Source organism: Oreochromis niloticus, linkage group LG9 (assembly GCF_001858045.2).
Source record: "Oreochromis niloticus isolate F11D_XX linkage group LG9, O_niloticus_UMD_NMBU, whole genome shotgun sequence".
Classification (NCBI taxonomy): domain Eukaryota; kingdom Metazoa; phylum Chordata; class Actinopteri; order Cichliformes; family Cichlidae; genus Oreochromis; species Oreochromis niloticus.
In genome coordinates, this window is record NC_031974.2 from 8,020,259 (window position 1) to 8,026,258 (window position 6,000).

Sequence of the window (6,000 nt, forward strand, 5' to 3'; positions counted from 1 at the left end):
ACAAACCCAGTTAGCAGCTGTAGCTGTGAAAGTTCTTTTAGAGTCTTTCATCAGCTCCATAACTGGCTGAGAAGGACCATGGGTCAAAGCAGACACCAGCACCTGGCTGTGATGTCAGTTGAGAAAGAGATGCTTGAGAGACTTGACCACCAAAATGTGATAGACAGATTTACCAACCTCAAGGTGAGGCGACATAGGTTAAAAGAAAAGAAAAAATCTGCAGGGCCATAGTAGTATCTGCAGTAAAGATCTTTTAATACATTGTATACATACCATAGGCCAAGGTGTCTCAATTTTTCTATTTTTTTAATAATATTTTGTACATTTCAAGGACTCTTCTATTTTTGGAGTGTATTTTTTTTTTTTATGTATGTCTGTATTATATTATACATAAACTTTAAAAGTGAATCTCTGTCCAAAAAATGCACCCAGTTTACCTTTTACTGACTATGAGCATCATTCATTATTCATTATTCAATATTTCATATATCGAATTATATTCGAAGTGGCAGTAGCGGTTTTTGATACAGGCGACACGGGCGGTTGCTCGGGGTGGCATCGTGGTGGGGGGCGGCATCACGGGCATCGGCAAAAAAAAAAAAATGCATGTACTCAAGCTGCTCCGACATCAGCCATCGCATATTGGGAATGTCGTAGGCACCGATCGGTTTTCTATCGCCCATTTGCTGGGAGTAAGGGCGCCCTCCGTTTGTGAGGTGCGCCTGCTGCTTGCGGCACAGGGAGGAGAGGGCGGGACGGCGGGGCAGTCTCTGGCTGGCTGGAGCAGCATCTAATAACCAACTCACAAAATAAAACAACACGAAAACGAACCAACAAACACGAAAACACCAGACATCTTGATACAGACTTCTAATTTGCACCGATCTTTTTTCGAAATTCTATACGCGAAAAGTGAGCGTGAGAGCCCTCGGTGCGCCTGCTCGCTGCTGAAGTCAAAGTAAACTTTATTGTCATCTCTGCTACATACAGTCCAGTATATAGAGAGACGAGAGGACGAGGCTCCAGTTACAGCAGTGCAAGTAAACAAACAAATATTAGAAGAGTAAGAAAATAAATATACACTTTAGGACTCGGGGTAAAGGGATCAATAACAATTTAAGATTTATAACTTACAGTTTGATGACTTAATGTCTTACACACAACCCGTGGAAAGGGGGGTGAGAGGCGGCGTCTGCTTCCAAATAGAGCACATTTCATTCATAATGTTGTAAATCCAAGCCCATTATGTATTGATGATTTGAATCCTGGGTTGTGTGAAATCCCAGAAATAAACCCTAGACAAAGTGAATCTGTGAACTAAGGTGTAGGTCTATTAGGTTATGTTGTGGTGATCCTCGAGTTGGGGGATTTGTGTTCATACTGGAGTCCAAAATTAAAGCCAATGGAAGATGGACAAGAAAAGTTCAAAGTCATCAGGTGCTCAGTTTAGAAAAAACAGAATAGAAGAGGACTAGAAACGAGCAAAAGATAAAGGAAGCAGATGTGCCATTGGATAATGGCAGGTCATCCTAACAATCAGAATCAGAATACTTTATTAACCCCTAAGGAAGTTATATGGGTTACAGTTGCTCCAAGAAGAAATGGTAAAAATAGTAACAGTAACAGACTAAACTCCAAACAATACATTATGTTACAGATTTTAATATTAATTAGTCATTGTGAATTGTTGACTGTTCGCATTGTATGATGAATTATGATGGGTGTTTGGTAGCCATTTGCATACGATGCATACTCTCTCTCTCTTCATGTGTGTGTGTGTGTGTGTGTGGGGGGGGGGGGCGCCACACAGGCTAGGACCGCCACTGCGAATTCCTGATATGTTGTGGCGAACAAAGACCAAATGGTAAACCATGATTTAAATCAAATCTCAACCGACACATCAAATTCAGCAGGAAGGACATGAAAAGTGGCAGCTTAGCCTTCTTAGACTGTGAGATTTCCATCAGTAATGGGGGACATCTAAAAGCTGACGCGTACAGGATGCTACAACACAGAGCGAACACCATCCCCACTGACACAGCGGCCCAGGAGGCAGAAGAACAGCACATCAAGAAGGCCCTGAGTAAATGTGGTTATCCCACCTGGACTTTTGTCAAAGCAGGAAAGGCACCTAAAGAAAGCTCCAGCCGATCCAGGAGAGAAGGACAACCGCTGCCCAAGCGAAAACCTGTAGTGATCCCGTATGTGTCAGGAGTATAGAGCAGTTGAGACACATTTTTTCTAAACACCGGGTCACTGTGGATTTTAAACCTCAAAACACGCTGCGCCAAAAACTGGTCCACCCCACGGATCGGGTCCCCCGACACAAACAGAGTAACATAGTGTACGCTGTTAAGTGCCAGGAGGATTTCCAGGATTTATACCACGGGGAAACCAAACAACCTCTGGTGAAGCAGATGGCACAACACAGAAGAGCTACCTCGTCAGGCCAGGACTCTGCAGTCTATTCACACCTACAGGCCAGTGGACACTCTTTCAGGATGTACACATCCTGGTCCAGTTTTGAGTTCCCTCCCCAGACGCCTTAACGCCCACTCACACCCTGGGCAATCTGACCTCAGGAATTCACATGACAAGGTGAGGCCAGGTTTCACAATGAGCTCACCCGAAACCCTGGCTGATTAGGTCCCACACCAGCTTTCACACCTTGGTGCATGTGATTAGAGGATCACCAGGGGGTCCTTTGTCCCTCCTTGGGGGGATACTCCCACTGGGTTTAAATCTGGGACTCTCGGCCATTTGACCTTAGAACTGAAGAAGCTTCTCGGATGAGAGGTGAAACGTCTTCAAGCAACTTAAAGAAGTCCAGACGCTTTTCTTTGCAAACTCCTTTGACTACGATGACCTGGATGACTGAGAACCTTCACAGACATACACAGTCAGTAGTTTACACTGTTAAGCTATGTGTATGTGTGTGCTAGCATGAAACGAACAATGCTAAACAACATGAGTGTGTTATCATGATGGTAATTAGACACTTTTGTATTGTTTCGTAGTCTCAAATGTGTGGTTGTGAGATAATCTCGAAATCCTTTTAACAGTTTAGAGGGGTATTCCACTAAGCGAGCTCTACAAGTGAAGGCTTGCGGAAAAAATGCTGAGGTCAACTACATCACCAACCTGCCGAAGGATCAAACCCCAGCCACTCTGGAAAAAATGAGAGAACAGATCATGCATGAAGTCGAAAAGACTGAGAGAAACTACTTAGTCATAGGCAAGCTCATGGACACAACCTATGCCCTACATCGCCAAGAAATTGTTGGAGCTGTTGGAGCTCCACGAGTGAGGGACGTCGTGGACAGATGGCCAGCCCTACTTATGGAGTCACAGGTAAAAAGAAAAAATGTATATGTCTGTCTCTTTACTGTTCTCCCAGTTTTTAACAGTCTAGATTTTCAAACAATTTACCAAAAAGCAAATGGCAGATGTAAAATGACAACACATCACTCTGTGATGTTTTTTTTTTCCCCCATTCACAGTAAACAAAGTCTCTAGAAGTTTATTTAAATTTCCTTTTGATAACATTACAAAGAATGACAAATAACTTTCTATTTTGGCCTTGGTTCTGACTAGAATTGCTCTGGTTTTGCTAACCTGAGAACTTTTTAAAATACATTAACAATTCTGTTCCTAATTCATCTTTGTTCATTTCTGTGTATTTCTGTTCATGTACAGGTGGTTGCAGAGTTCCACCAAATCAACAATGTTAACCTGCGCACTCAATTCTACAAGGAGCTGGACAGACACACGCCTAGACTCATCACTTTGTTCCGAGACAAGGCCATCAAGACTGGCAAGATTGCAGAGGAGCTAGCAAAGCTCATGAGAATTTATGACATTCAGGTAAAGTTTTCGTTTCACATTATTCAGAATTACATTAACAGATGGTTTGTACACAGCTGTAAGAAGCCATAGTGTCAATTGCTTCAGCTGTGCCCTAAGATTAAGTGATTATAGAATAGAATTCAACTTTATTGTCATTGCAAATGTCACAGGTACAAGGCAATGAAATGCAGTTTGCATCCATCCAGAAGTGCTTTAGCTATGATATAGATATATTACAATATATATTAGCAATAATATAGATATGTAAGTATATTACAGAAATGGGTCTATTATGGTATGTTATAATGTACACGGATGCGATGGATACAAGGTTGTCATTTTAGGAGAAGGACATCTTGACAAAATCTCCAAAAGTTGAATCTGTTCATCTGGACGTAGCGTTTTGTGGGAGAAACATTTCGTCACTCATCCAGGTGACTTCTTCAGTCTCAGCTGACTGCAGGTTTCCCCAAATCTTATAAACAGTACATTTGCATAATGACTGAAACCAGCCCACTGAAGGAACAATGGGCTGGGAGGTCAGTTCCTTAATCATAATTATGCAAATTCTCATGAACATTGATCAACAACCACTGATCAATGGCCATGAGTACCATTCATAGAGAGTTGGGGAATGGCTGCAATCACAGAACACACCACATTTGGAGATTTACTTTCCTGGATGATTGAGAATGCATCAAGACATCTTGACAAAATGTATCCTATCAAAAAGTGTTGTGTTAAAAAGATTTATCAGCTTCAATTTAAAGAAGTCCAAACAAGTACTGTTTTTGTAAAAATTGGTTTATATTTGGAAGTTTTTCCTTTGTGAGTTGTTGAAGTATTTACAATGGAAACTTATTAATTTAAAATGTGTATTACTAAAAATACGGTTATCTATGGCTAGGGTAGGGTAGGGTTACCCTTCTAGATTGACAAGTTTAGCCCGTTACACAAAAATTTTGGACCCCTGATCTATAACAATGACAATCAGAATATGGCTATCCAACACTTTGTTTTTACTCTGCATTTGTGTAAATACTATTCTAATAGATATTGTATGTTCATCTAGGAACAGCGTGATGTAAATACAAGACGGGCCCTCATCCTTCGTGCACTTCCTGTGTACCTGTGTGAAGATGCCTCCACGTTATTCAGGACTTGTGTTGTAAGTGTACTGGCCTCAGTATCAACCCCTTTGCCTAGCTGTTCAGTCGAACATATGACATCACTCAGAACTCAAGGAGAACCAGGGTGTATATCAGGAAGGAGGTTCAACACAGTCCTCATCTGACTTGTTTTCTCCCATATATCAACTATTGTTGAATAAAATTGCAAGAAGATTGTTACGCATAGACCAGAAAACATGAAAATAGTTGAAAAATTATTATACAAAAACAAATCCGCAGATAAAAACTATCTCCCTTTTAAAATTCAAGTGTTCTATTTTTTTGGAGGTGCCATGTTGTGGTCAGAGAAATGTTTGGTAAATAACAAAAACAAATATCTTGACATATATTTATTATTGAAAACATTTATTTAAACATATGTTTTGAAACCAAACCCAAATTAAGATTATTGTTATGCATCATGATGTATCGCAATATCAAATTAAATCGTTGACATTATAATCCTAAAAGAAACGTGCAACTTATGAAGATTCACACCTCTAATCAATAGCATGATTTGTGTCCTTGAGGGGCTGAATTTATTCTTGTATTATTTGTGTTTTGCAGTCAGCAGATGGTCCAGACCTCACTGACACTCCTGTGGCTCTGCTGACAGTTGTCACGGATGACACTACTGATTCGGCCCTCTTCAATCCCGAAAGCATCTGCATTGTCGTTGAGGATGAAATACTTGTGAATGGTCACACAAATCTGGCTGACTCATTTCTCCTGCTCTTTGGGTACATCTATGCACTAGACCTACAATACCCAAAGAAACTTGAGCTTACATTCACATTTATCCAGAAGGTTGTGATGTGCCTTGAATACAACAAACCACTGTTAGGCGGACAAGTCGTTAAGCTGAGTATTGAAGGTTTTTCTTGTTTTGTTTTATTTATACCATTTTTTTACCTTTTTTTTTTTTTTTTTTTTTTTTTTACCATTTTTTACCATTTGCCTCTTCTACCTCACATTTAAGATGAAT